The sequence below is a fragment of the Bombina bombina genome, chromosome 1 (genome assembly GCF_027579735.1).
Source record: "Bombina bombina isolate aBomBom1 chromosome 1, aBomBom1.pri, whole genome shotgun sequence".
Lineage (NCBI taxonomy): Eukaryota > Metazoa > Chordata > Amphibia > Anura > Bombinatoridae > Bombina > Bombina bombina.
Genome location: NC_069499.1, coordinates 136846984 through 136862483, shown reverse-complemented (window position 1 = coordinate 136862483; position 15500 = coordinate 136846984).

Sequence of the window (15500 nt, the reverse complement as noted above, 5' to 3'; positions counted from 1 at the left end):
GAAATTAAGAGATCCCTTTTTAAAGAATCATATTTGTAAATGAGCAAACAAAAATACTTACGTGAATTCAAAAATGTACATTATTGATCTGTCAGAATGGGTAGATGAAAAAAAGTACTTTTGAAAGGTTGACATATGTTTGGGGTCCCCCCCCCCCATTTTCCCCAACCAAGAGCACCACTTCAAATCTGTCAGCTGTACTTATGGATTTTGAAAATTATGTACTCTATATGGTCTTGGTGGAACCATAAGCTGTGGTACTCAGTCTCATACCATTAGATCTGGTTAAATGCAGGATTTAGGCTTGTTTGTATTATTTCAAAATTAAGTCAGCTGTATTGTAAACTGAACAGTGTTAAGTTAACTTGTCTCATTTCAAACACTGAGCAATCTTAGCCTGAGTGTACAACATTTTATGCAGATGCAAAAAACTTAGATAAAATGCCTCCTGGCTCTGGAAAGTCCTCGCATAAAACTAGTAATGTAATTAAAATATATATATAAATTTAAAAAATCATATCTGTCAAAAGGGCACCTTACTCTGCAAATGAAAGTGATCTGCCATCTGACTCAGACACACACTGTTCAAACTGAAGTGCCAAGTCTGTCTCACACTGTGCATAGTGGTTTAGTGCACACTCAGAAATCCTCTCAAATGCTAATGCTTTACTCCTTCTAATGATATTTCCCCATGCTCAATAGCACTCTGCTGTAGCGCCCTCTAATGGCTGCCAAAATGTAAAAAAAAATAAAAAAATAAATAAATAATAGTTATGCTTGCCTCATGGGGCCCCCTTGGCCCACTGGGCCCCTGACAGGAGTCACCCTATTCACCCCCTGATGGCGTCCCTGATCAGTGGTCTTGAATTAAATACTTTTAGGAATATAGGAATAGCATGACCCTAGAATACTATTTATCATATTAATGGCATGGTTATTTTTTAAAACCAAGTGAAACTCTAAGGGGATTTGTAAATAAAATAAAAAAATGTGTTTTTTGTGCTAAATAATAACAAGGGAAATCCTGCATTGATGTTAAAGGGACAGTGTACTGTAAAATATTCTCCCATCTTAGTATTTACCTTCATTAAATGTCATTTAAAATTAGCTGCTTTTGCCTGTTGAAAACTCCATCTATTCTGAAAATTGCAGTATTGTTTATAGAGAAATAATGTAAACAAGGGGCAGCAGTAGAAATCAACCTCCCAGTAGGGATGAGAGAGAGCCCAGCTTATTTATAAGAGTGTTTAATGAAGCTGCTTTAAATCAGCTGCTTGCATTAATGCATTGTTCCTATAAAGGGACATTCCAGACAAAAGTTAAATGTATATCAGATTATTAGAAGCTAGTACATATATTAGCATTCCTGTGTACAGGGGAAAACTCTCAACGAAATAGTGCTTCTAGTGAAGGCTGTCACTGTGTGTTTTGAATAAAACAATGCTTACATTTAAAACTAAAATGCATACATGTTAATTGTAGCTTTGGCTGCTATACTATGTTATAGTTTAACATTTATAATAAACTAAATAATAATAATATATTTGTGGGGGGCGGAGCCTATAGCTGTTGCGGCAGGACATGTTTGTTGGGAGCTCCTGCATTTAATCTACATTTAAGCTATATTTAAGGACTTGTTTCAACTTTTATTTCTACTTTTCCTGCTGAGGAACCCAAGATAAACAATCTTTTATTATTGGAGAGAGATTCAGGAATCTACGACATTTCTCGGACCTGCCTATGCTCCTCAGCTTACTCCACTACAACTAGCCACGAGGTTGAGAGGCCTCTTCTGTCTGACTGTTAGTGCTGTAGGGGCTTCCGCACTAATACCCCCCCAGGTCCCTGGGTTACCAAACCAGTTTATATATAACTGGACAGTTATTTTTGTGCTACCAAAGCTGTTGCAGACTGCCACTTCGTATACAGTCATTAAAGTTAAGCAATCCGGAAAGCTGCGGTCTGATAGTTGGTGGAGACGTGACAGGGAAGCTATAATGAGTGCTGTGGACCGGTGGGAATATGAGATGCGATCTCTCCTCAAGTCTCACTTTGAAGAGCTAGAACTGGAATTGTGCCGAATGCTGGGGCTGCCGATTTCCCCGGGGCCTCTACATAAACCAGGTTTACTAAGAAAGACTGAATCAGAAGGGGGACTGACAGTTGCACCAGCGTTGAGCGCTTTGTCAAAGATGGCAGCTACAGCAGCCCTTCACCACGAGAATAATGCCCCCACTCACTTGTGCACTATACCTTTGCGGCCAAAACAGTCTGTGGGTCGCACAAAGTCCTCGGGCGAGAGGTACCGATCGCTGGCTACAAGCCAATACCCGGCGGCTACCAGACATGAGAAGCCATCGACATTGTTACCGCCGCGGAAACCAGAGTGGACAGAGGGTGAATTGAAACTGCCTAGGACGGCATCCGCTTGCTCTGTGTTGAGTGCTACCGCAGAGAGCTGGAACACGGTCATGGCGCTGAAACTGTTTGCTGCCCACCATTGCCTTGCCCCGGAGAGGGAAAGATCGAGAGATCGAGCAGCAGGTCTGGACATTCTTAAGGGAACTTTTCGTCTTCCTTTTGACTTTCTAAACACTCATTGCAGTGGCCGGACTTTTGATCCAGGGGGCTCCCAGGTATGTTGGAAACCGTGGCTAGCTGCAAGGGACGCTGTGCTGTATAGACATTTTCACAACAGCTGAGAACATGCAGCGCAGAGCAGGTCTTTATCTCTGCAGGGCCCGAGGTTGGTTAAAGGTCTTTGCCACACAGGCCAAGTTCGGACCTTGGATCTATGTACAACGGAACCGTGCATTAACTTTGTTTCAGAAAGTTGGCATCTGAAGTTGAACGATATGTATTATTATCTTCCTTTACTTTTATTTTTGGCCCCTGGCAAGTTTTATTTTTTAAACTCTCCGTGTAACAAGGGAATGCTGTTTCTTAAATTTGAGCCCCTATAGTTTATGTATGAGGTAGCACTCTGTACTCTATTAGCCTAATGTTGTCACTGTTAAAGCTGTGAGTGTATGCTGGGGATTTCTAAGCTAATGGCCTAAGCTCCTCGATAAATACTGTTTTGTTTTACAAAGGTCACATTTTGTACATTATATACTTTTTGCTCTTATGTTATGATATACCTCTACTCTACCCTATAAATTCATCAAAAGTTCATATATCAAATTTTAAAGTGCAACATCTAGTTATTGAGGATGTGGTTTCATGTTCAGACTGTCGTTTATATCATCATATGCCCTGGGGAGGTTGACTGTGGATTTATGCAATTCATCCCATCCTCCATAAAAGCTGAGGGTTACAGTTATACATATATCAAAGTTGCTAGGATTGAGCATAGCATTTGTCCCTAAATTGGTGTAGCAGTTATATTAGTGTTCTGGGGGACTTTATATTCATCCCTAGCTATCCCAAACCTTAGATGAGTAAGTAGTAAAATGTGAGCTTGCATATTAGGTAATATAACTAGTTCCTGTACTCCCATAGCATTCCATATAACCGAACCTTGCCTCAATGTTTTTCTTGGTTTCAATCTCATATTATGATCAGTTTTCACGTTGGCCTTATGCCAGTTTGAATGGCCCCTATAAACATATATGCCTAGTCCAAACCTGTTGGGAGGTAGATACAGCACTAATAAGGTCTCCCTGGGGTGTTATGTCTGGATCGCTGAGTTTATAGTTTGCTACTGTTATTGCAGAACCAGTACAGCTTGAGTTTGCATGAGAGGGCATATAATGTAGATGGGTGCATTACAAAGTTTTTTGTTAAATTATATATTTTTAGCATATATCAAGTCTACAATGACTATCCTAGTTCATAAGTTTCATTTGGGGCCCAAAAGTGGCCCATTTTGTTATTTTATTTCTCCCCCCCTAAAATGCCCCCTTAGATTTACATTCTCTTTCAGGAGGTCCAAGAGTGACCTCTATTTTTTACTGAGGGACATCACTTTATCTGTCTATATAACATATTTTAAGGGGATAATCCTTAATTGAAAATCTGAGGTTAACTCTTATTTTTATTTTCTTTCCTTAACTGGGCGTTTATTTGTATGTTTATCTTAATCTTTAAATTGTATATTGTCTTGTGATTCTCATATGTTTCTGTCATTGAGATGCTACTTGCCTGTATCATTTTTTATAACCTCAAAAAAAAAAAAAAATAATAAAAAATAATAATAATATATTTGTGTTTGTGTATATCCATGTGTGTGCTTTCATCCGTGGGTATGCAGATGCACCATTGAGTTACCTTTTTTTATAGGGGGGGTGGGCGGCAAAAACATTTTTGCACCAGGGCCCACTGTTTATTATATCTGCCACTGACTACAGTAACTACTTTTATGAATTCAAGAAGACAATGAGGCCTATTTATTAAGCCGTCAACCACAAATAACCCCTTAGTTATCAAAGCCTACAGACAGGCAAAAGTTGAAATCTGTGACGTAACATACGATCCGCCGGTCTCAGTCCGACACAGATCGATGCTTACGTCATTGCAGATGTTCCGAATGCAAATTTGGCACTATCTAACTACTTTTGCTAGTTAACAAATACCTACCAGGTACGCTCGCCACTATTCCGGTCCAGCGTACCTGGTTTTCAATCCGCCGCCCTGGAGGCAGCGGATGCCATAGGAATCAACGAGAGTCTGAAAGCAGCGAAAGCTTATGTTTGCTGCTGCCCGATATCCCATTGATTTCTATGCTAGAATAAAAGTTATGTTTAAACCTAACACCCTAACATGTACCCCGAGTCTAAGCACCCCTAATCTGCCGCCTCCTACACCACCGCCACCTACATTATACTTATTAACCCCTAATCTGCCGCCCGACACCGCCGCCAGCTATATAAAGTTATTAACCCCTATCCCGCCGCTCCCGGAGCCCACCGCAACTAAATAAATGTATTAACCCCTAAACCCCTGGCCTCCCACTTCACTAGCACTTACTAAACCTATTAACCCCTAAACCGCCAGCCCCCCACATCGCCATAAACTAAATTAAACTATTAACCCCTAAACCTAACAACCCGCTAACTTTATATTAAATATGAACTCATTCCTATCTTATAATAAATTTAAACTTACCTTTAGATTTAAATTAAACTATATTAAACTATTAATTAATCTACCCTAACTATTATACTAAAATTAAATTAAACTATATTAAACAAATAATTAATCTATCCTAACTGTTATACTAAAATTACATTAAACTACAAATTAAATTAACTATATTATATATTTAAACATCTAACCCTACTCAAATAATTTAAATCTACAATAACAAAATTACAAAGTTACAAACAACTAAGTTACAAAAAATAACAAACACTAAGTTACAAAAACAAACAAACACTAAGTTACACAAAATAAAAAATAATCTAAGAGCTCTATGAAAATAAAAAAGCCCCCCCAAAATAAAAAAACCCTAACCTACAATAAACTACAAATAGCCTTTAAAAGGGCCTTTTGCTGGGCATTGCCCCAAAGAAATCAGCTATTTTACCTGTAAAAAAAATACAAATACCCCCCAACAGTAAAACCCACCACCCACACAACCAACCCCCCCACAAATAAAAACCTAACTAAAAAAACCTAAGCTCCCCATTGCCCTGAAAAAGGCATTTGGATGGGCATTGCCCTTAAAAGGGCATTTAGCTCTATTGCTGCCCAAACCCAAATCTAAAACTAAAACCCACCCAATAAACCCTTCAAAAAACCTAACACTAACTCCTGAAGATCCACTTACAGTTTTGAAGATCCGACATCCATCCTCAAAGAAGCCGGGAGAAGTCCTCATCGAAGCCGGCAGAAGTCTTCATCCAAGCGGCCGAAGTCTTCATCCAAGCCCGCAGTAGTCTTCATCCATCCGGCGCGGAGCAGCTCCATCTTCAAGACATCCGACGCGGAGCATCCTCTTCGTTCTACGTCTTCTTGAACAATGAATGTTCCTTTAAATGACATCATCCAAGATGGCGTCCCTTAGATTCCGATTGGCTGATAGAATTCTATCAGCCAATCGGAATTAAGGTTTAAAAAATTCTATTGGCTGTTGCAATCAGCCAATAGGATTGAGCTTTCATCCTATTGACTGATCCAATCAGCCAATAGGATTGAGCTTACATTCTATTGGCTATTCCAATTGGTTGGATCCAGTCTTACGGAGTGGGGTAGAACATTCCAGAGGACAGAAGCAGTGCGTGAGAGCTCTTGGAGGCGGGAGAGAGAGGTAGAAATAATAGGAGTGGAGAGATGTGTATAGTCAATGTAAAGAATACAGATTATGGGTTAAACATACAATTTTATAACAAAATAGATATGTGCAAATAATCTTTGCATATATATTTTTAAAAAGATCACATGGCAACCTTACTTTGCCACATATATGTCCCTAATTGCTGTTTGTTATTTTATCATTAAAGGGAGAGTCTACACCAGAATTTTTATTGTTTAAAAAGATAGATTATCCCTTTATTACCCATTCCCCAGTTTTGCATAATTAACACAGTAATATTAATACACGTTTTACCTCTGTGATTACCTTGTATCTAAGCCTCTGCAGACTGCCCCCTTATTTCAGTTCTTTTGACAGACTTGTATTTTAGCCAATCAGTACTGACTCCTAGGTAACTACACAGACATGAGCACAATGTTATATATAGGGCACACATGAAAAATGTCAAAATGCATTCAGATAAGAGGCGGCCTAAATTAGCATATGAGCCTAACTAGATTTAGCTTTAAACTAAGAAAAGCAAAAAAAAAAAAAAAAGTAAATTGGAAAGTAAATTGGAAAGTTGTTTAAAATTACATGCCCTATCTGAATCATGAAAGTTTATTTTTGAGTAAACTGTCCCTTTAAAATATGCATTAGGCTTAAAGAGTCTGCTCCTAGGGGGTTACTCGCCATAGAACAAGGTACTGAGCTGTTTTTTCGTTCCTGGTAGAGCGCTTCTCTTTCTGTATGTATGTGTTTAACCCCTTTGTGTGGATTAAATACATAGTCATATGCAAGCAAAAGTGCAATGAGGAAAGGCACCAACGCAATACAGCATTTTCTTATTACACTTTTATGTCCCTTTGTAGTGATGTTAAAGGGACAGTCTATACCAAAATTGTTAATGTTTAAAAAGACAGCCTCTTACCACATGCACTTTTTTATCTTTTTAGCTTTTCACAATAAGACACTGCTAATACAAGTGCGTCATATAGATAACATTGTGCTCACTCCCGTGGAATTGTGCAGGACACAACACTAATTAGCTAAAATGCAAGTCAGTAGGTAATAAATAAATATCCCTGAGATAAGGGGGCTGTCTGCAGAGGCTTAGATACAAGGTAATCACAGAGGTAAAACGTATATTAATATAACCGTGTTTGCTGTGCAAAAGGCCCACAATAGGCCAAAACGTACATCTGGGTTTTTGCCCTTTCTCTCGTTCAGAGAGGGATTGCCTGGTAATTCGGGACTGGACTGCACTGTTAAATCAGGATCAGACTGATATTCTACAGGAAGTTCTTCTCTGGGAAAGGCACATTTTGAGCAAAAAGAGGCTGCTCCTTGGGTGGTAACTAACCATAGAACAAGCTATTATACTATTGTTCGTTCCCAGGTTGAGTGCTTCTCTGTTTTATGCAAAATTTTGGAGTAGACTGTGCCTTTAAAGTTAAAACTAAACTTTAATGATTGAGATAGAGCATGCAATTGTATGATTCTTTTCAGTTTACTTCTTTTTCTTTGCATCCTTTGTTGAAAATTATATCTAGGTAGGCTCAGTTGCAGCATACACTACTTTACAGGGGTTAAATACTGTTATATGCAAGCAATAGTGTAATCAATTAAATGCTCTAATGCACAGCATTTTCTTTTTGCACTTTTATGTCTTCAATAGCTAGGTAAACAGGCCTTTATCACCTATGAAAGAGATCTGACCTTACCTAAATAGACTAGACTGGTAGACCTTACCCACATAAAAATTAGACTCTAGGTGTACGCAAAATGTAATACATATAAGCACAGTGACCATAGTCTGATGAGGTTTCCCTGTACTTGGCAACAGTAGCTGAGGAAGGTAATAAGCCCTGGGTGCAGATATTTGTTGTTTATTAAGTCAGGTACATATTTTGTCTGGTTCCTAAGTCTGTGGAGAGATGGTTTATGATTGCAAGTGTCTGGGATGGGAATGATGCAACTTTTGGCAAAACATAACATGTCTAGTACAATAAATAAAGGCTAACTTTTATGCTGAATTTTTTTTAATAAAATATTTTCTAAAGATTATTTTGTGAATTATAGTAAGGTCTGCAATTGATGCACTGAAGTTTTTCCATCACTTCAATGCCAAAGAAAGTGTGTGTGATAAATGCTACCTTGGTACCAGCAACAGTTTGCATGTACACTGATATCTTTCACTCAGGTGTAGTTTTGCAATATCGTTTATTTTCAGATACTTCTACTGCTATGTTTTCCATATACCACTTTTTGACTCTTTAAAGGGTCAAGGGTCAATTCTCAATGGCAATTTGTGTGTAAGGGCATCTGTGTGTTCCAACAAGGTTTTATCTCAATAAAACCATATTTTTAATGCCTTGTTTCAAGATGTTGTTTAGAATTCTTACCCCCCGCCCTTCCTTTCTATGACCACTTTCATCAACTTTTACCTATGAAGACCAACCTCCTGGTATAGCTAAAGACCAACCTCCTGGTATAGCTAAAGACCAACCTCCTGGTATAGCTAAAGACCAACCTCCTGGTATAGCTAAAGACCAACCTCCTGGTATAGCTAAAGACCAACCTCCTGGTATAGCTAAAGACCAACCTCCTGGTATAGCTAAAGACCAACCTCCTGGTATAGCTAAAGACCAACCTCCTGGTATAGCTAAAGACCAACCTCTTGGTATAGCTAAAGACCAACCTCTTGGTATAGCTGAGCAATATTTTCTAAAGGTGTATTTCTTAATGCATAATATTTTTGCTAACCTACAGTATGTATCATTGTCACTCTGCTAGTATTGTAATCCAAAACCAATATATAAACTTGTCTAAATCACAAACAACATAAAGATAACAAAAACAATGTGATGGTGCACAAAAGCATATACTGTGAGAAAATGTGTCCCAAAAAAATTACTTGCAGAGCCAAATGGTACCTCCTAATAGAGAGAAAAAATCTGCAAGTAATGAAGTCCTGCAATACACTATAGCATAAGTAATGAAGGGTTAATGTACTCACATACTCTAGTGCTTAAAGAGAAATGAAATCCAATTTTTTTATTTCATGATTCAGATAGAGAATAACATTTTAAACAACTTTCTAATTTTCTTCTATTATTTAATTTGTTTCATTCTCTTGGTATCATTTGTTGAATGAGCAGCAATGCACCAATGGTTACTAACTGAACATATTGGTGAGCCAATCACAATCAATATATATATGCAGCCACCAATCAACAGCTAGAACCTATTTTCTCTGCTGCTACTGAGCGTGCCTAGATAAACCTTTCAGCAATGGATAACAAGAGAAGGAAGCAAATTAAATGATATAAGTAAATTGGAAAGTTGTTTAAAATTGTATTCTCTATCTGAATCTCTGGTTTAATGTAGAGCTTCTCCAGTACTCATCGTGTAGCCCAAGTGCGTACAGAAGGTAGATTGGTGTGTGACCTCTAAAGCTGAAAAAAAATTGCAAGGTGGTTGTAGGATTCTCAGATTTTTGTGGGATTCTCTATTTTTGTGATTGCCTGTTGCTGAACTGTTCCTTTTAACTTGTTTTCTCCCAACCTGGGCATTAGAATTTCCTGCTGCTGAACTGGATTGTTTTGGACTTGAGCTTGTTTACCCCTCTTGTACTGTAGAGAAGGACAGGCGGCACGCCAGGATAAAAGTTAAAAATTCATTCTTTATTCAAAAATTCTTTAAAATCACAACACTCATGTTGCAAACAAAAGGTGGAGGAGGAGGAAACCTCTTTCACTACTGGACCCCTCTTGTACTGTCTACAGTGTTTCCGGATCTTATTGCCAACTCTGGAATGTATTGTGATCTTGCCTCTTATTCTTTCCCGGTACTTTGCGGTCTTCTTGTTGCTGACCAGGACCAAACTGACCCTGTCTATTTCTGTTCCTGACCTCATTCTACTGCTTTATTCTTGCATAGTAACCAGCTTCCTCTTACTTATAGTACAGTATGTTTATCCTTCCTTAACTGCTTTAAAGCGGAAGAAGTCTCGTCTGGATATTATTCAGAGTATTGTGTTGGTTTACTATCCTTCTTTAGTCTGTGGGTCCTCTCCAGTCCTGATTCTACCTTGTGTATAATGTGACACCGTGACCTCCCTGAATAATGGGTCATGTTGCTACTAACTTTTTTGGATGAACACCATACAATACATAATGATTAATAGTGTCTAATAATAAGAATGCAAGTGGCAACATTGATTATGTACCAACTGAAAACAAATTTTTAGACTGATACCTAAGTGACACCACAGAACAGATGCATGGTCACAGCTATATACTAAAATGACAACAAAGATCTGATGCATGGTCCCACATATATACTAAATTGATACTACAGATCAGATACATCGTCCCAGCTATCTACTATGCATGGTCCTAGATGTATGGTCCCAGCTATATACTAAAGTAACCCCATAGATCAGATGCATGCTATCTTCAGCCCTCACTATGCCAGCTACATGCCCAAGTAAGACATCCAAAACAGATATCTAACCCCATAGCCCTCATCATGCCAATTAGTAATCCACATGAGACCCCAGATAAGATTATCACTCCTTCATTCCAAAAGAAGAGCTCAGATTAGATGTGTGGCCTCTGGGCCTCTTTAAATACTGCTGTAAATGATACTGCTACCCCCAAGGAGTTACATACAAAGTAGCAGTGGTGTGCACAGCAGTGGAAAAGGGAGTTTTACCTACAGTATTAGTGGGCTATTGAGTAGGTTGTGGGACACAAGAAGTAAACAGAAAATGGTGAATGGTTCTAGTTTCATGTACCCTTAGGGGCACTTGGGCTATAAGCAACAGGTACTCCAGGACTTGCCATCTAATTTAATAACTCAACTTAAATCCAAATTAGAGCAGACATGTTTGCTTACAAAAAGTCAGCTTTACAGTTTTACAGGATGGTCCATGTCCATAAAAAAGGCTAGAACATCCTTATTGATGTACTTTGCACTGCAAAGATCCTTGCAAAAGCATGTCGGAGCTGTACAACACTGGCATATTATAGACTACCATGTCTCTTTAAATGCATTGGTGCCAACAACCTTTTCTGTTAATCAGTTGTGGATAGTTTTGGAGAAGAGTTCCTATTCTCTTATACATTTTTAATATAGATTTTTATATATATGCTGTTACTATATTGGGTAATAAATGTAATGAAAAGGGCTAAATTATCTTTTTTAATTCATTAGTTATATCATTATTAAAGCTTCTATTTTTTTTAAAAAAAATTGAAATTAAAGATAAATCCTAACAATCAATATTAGTGCTATATTTTTCTCTTATTTTTAGTAAATGTCTTTGAATCCCCAATGCTCTAATGCGGGGGCATCAGGGATCTGGCGTTTCAGAAGAAAAAGGTAAGTATTTTTAAAATCTGGTGCAATGTCAATTTTCATGAATGAAAGTGCCCCTGTGATTAATAGTTTTTTTTAACACTTTCACATAAAAATTGACATTGCACCAGATTTTAAAAATACTTACCTTTTTCTTCTGAAACGCCAGATCCCTGATGCCCCTGCATGCTTCTTCCTGGTTAACTTACCCAGCAATGATGAAACCAGCTTCCTCCAATCATGGTGTTGCCTCAGGCAATGATTCCCCCGGGGAAGCCGTGATTGGAGGATGCCGGAATCGTCATTGCTGACGTATGAAGGGACTTGCGACGGGCTGGTGAAGTGCTGGAGCGGCTTCAAGAAGAAAAGGTAAGTATTTAAAGAAAATGGGTAAAATGTAAACTTTCATGAATGAAAGTGCCCCTGTTTTTAATAGTATTTTTAAAAACCGGGCACTCATTCTTGAAAGTTTACATTCACTTTAGTAATATCTAAATCAAGGAAATCAATTACATTTCAGCTTATTATTCATATTAACAAAACAAAATTATTGTGACACTTTAATTAGCTTATCTCACTAAGGGTTTATTCTACATTAAAGGGACAGTCAAGTCCAAAACAAACTTTCATGTTTCAAATAGGGCATGTAATTTTAAACAAATTTCCAATTTACTTTTATCACCAATTTTGCTTTGTTCTTTTGGTATTCTTAGTTGAAAACTAGACCTAGGAAGGCTCATATGATAATTGCTAAGCCCTTGAAGGCCGCCTCTAATCACATGCTTTTGTATTTGCTTTTCACAGCAGGGGAGAGCTAGTTCAGGTAAACCCTATAGATAACATTGTGAGCACGCCCGTGAATTGTGGCAGACACTGCACTAATTGGCTAAAATAAAAGTCAATAGATAATAAATAAAATGTCATGTGATCAGGGGGCTGTCAGAAAACATTTAGATACAAGTTAATCACAGAGGTAAAAAGTGTATTATTATAACTGTGTTGGTTATACAAAACTGGGAAATGGGTAATAAAGGGATTATCTCTCATTTAAAACAACAAAAATTCTGATGTTGACTGTCCCTTTAATGTAATAGAGGCACTGGTGTTTAATCTGCCATATTCACCATAATAGCAGTACAAAGCCACACGAGAGAGAACAGTTACTGCATATGTGAACAGCACTTGACAATATTGGTTTAGGTAATGACTGCCTCAAAATAGCTGTATTGCTCCAGCCTCAAACTTAAAAAAAAAAGTGCAAAAATGCACAAGAGGATGGCTGGTGCATTTGTGGGCCGACTCCTAAGCTTTCATTCCTGCTTTTCAAATAAAGATTAGATACCAAGAGAATGAAGAAAAATTGATAAAAGGAGTTAATTAGAAAGTTGCTTAAAATTCTGAATCTATCTGAATCATGAAAGAAAAAAAATGGGTATCCCTTTAACATCATCAATTGCTTAAAGGTACTAGACAACAAATAAAGTGATAAACTGTAATCATAACCTCTGTGTCCCTTTAAATAACTGTAGACATCCTTATTTGTCAATATAACACTGAGAATGGTAACAGAAATACATGGGACATTTTATTATAATTTAATTCTGTAATGCTGAGCACTTCACCCTTGAGATCCCTTTAGATTATTATTTTAAAATCGCAATCCAGATACAAATATTTAAGAAAAATTGTTTCCTAGTCATGCAACCCCCATGCCCAAATCATACACCAGATTATACAGCTGCTCTGTCAACCCCATATCTAAGTCATACCTCATATCACACCAATGACCCTGCGCTGCTGTCAGTAATTTACCCAAATCAGACCTTATATCAGACCAATGACCCTGCAGCTGCAGTCAGTAATTTACCCAAATCAGAACTTATATCAGACCAATGACCCTGCGCTGCTGTCAGTAATTTACCCAAATCAGACCTTATATCAGACCAATGACCCTGCAGCGGCTCTGTGAGTAATTTATCCAAATCGAACCTCATATCACACAAATGACCCTGCAGCTGCACTGTGAGTAATTTACCCAAATCAGACCTTATATCAGACCAATGACCCTGCAGCTGCTCTGTGAGTAATTTACCCAAATCAGAACTTATATCAGACCAATGACCCTGCAGCGGCTCTGTGAGTAATGTATCCAAATCGAACCTCATATCACACAAATGACACTGCAGCTGCACTGTGAGTAATTTACCCAAATCAGACCTTATATCAGACCAATGACCCTGCAGCTGCTCTGTGAGTAATGTATCCAAATCGAACCTCATATCACACAAATGACACTGCAGCTGCACTGTGAGTAATTTACCCAAATCAGACCTTATATCAGACCAATGACCCTGCAGCTGCTCTGTGAGTAATGTATCCAAATCGAACCTCATATCACACAAATGACCCTGCAGCTGCACTGTGAGTAATTTACCCAAATCAGAACTTATATCAGACCAATGACCCTGCAGCTGCTCTGTGAGTAATGTATCCAAATCGAACCTCATATCACACAAATGACACTGCAGCTGCACTGTGAGTAATTTACCCAAATCAGAACTTATATCAGACCAATGACCCTGCAGCTGCTCTGTGAGTAATGTATCCAAATCGAACCTCATATCACACAAATGACCCTGCAGCTGCACTGTGAGTAATTTACCCAAATCAGAACTTATATCAGACCAATGACCCTGCAGCTGCTCTGTGAGTAATGTATCCAAATCGAACCTCATAGCACACAAATGACACTGCAGCTGCACTGTGAGTAATTTACCCAAATCAGACCTTATATCAGACCAATGACCCTGCAGCTGCTCTGTGAGTGATATACCCATGTCAAACCTTATATCAGACCAATTACCCTGCAGCTGCTCTGTGACGGATAGCGACTACCCTGACTGGGTAGATCCACCAAAGGGTCCTGCTTCCTCCCTGGAGCCTGCACTTATATAGCTGGAAAGTGATTATAGCCAGAGCCCACCCAAATAACCAGACAAGACCAGTATTCAGGTGAAACAAGAACAGACTTTATTGGGAAACCCATTCTGCTTATATACACACAGAAAGGGTCTTATCTGACTCCCAGATCTTCCGCCATTCCCACCCCTCCAGACAGTCTGGTGCCTCTGTGATGAGAGTGGGAAGTGACGTCACCTGATGGGGGTGTGGTTTGGGTCCGTTGTTGTCTATGTCGCAGTTACTGAGTGAGATCTATTGTACCAGATGTATATTTCCATGCTCTGCAATAAAATAGTGTTGTACCCTCTCTGCTGTGTCCTGCATCTCATGACATGGTGTCAGAAGTTCTTGCCTGCGCTTCTGTTTCCTGATTGAGGACGATGTCAAAGTTTACCCCACCTGAGCCTTTTGATTTCTCTCAGCCTGCAGCTTGGCCCACATGGCATCAGCGGTTTCAGCACTTCAGGATTGCTTCCAAGCTGGACAAGGAGAGTGGTGAAGTACAAGTTAATTCTCTTTTATACTCTATGGGGAAAAATGTGGAGCCAGTGTTCAATGCTTTTGCTTTCCAAGAAGGGGAAGAATTATGACATAGTTATGAACAAACTCAGTGCCCACATTGTGCCCAAAAGAAATGTGATTCTTGAGAGGGCTTGTTTTCACAAACGTGCTCAGCGTGTGGGAGAATCTGTGGAGTCATTTGTGCGCAGCCTGTATGAACTAGCTGAATTCTGTGAGTTTGGTGTTGCTAAAGACGAGCAAATCAGAGACAGAATAGTCATAGGAATTGCAGATGCTGAAGTCTCACTAAAGCTACAGATAGAGGCTCAATTAACATAAGATGGGGCTATTAGGATGGCCCGCCAGAGTGAACTGGTGAAAAAGCAAAGTGCTGATCTGAGGTCTGAGAGTATTGTGGATGAAGTGCAGCAGTTCAGGA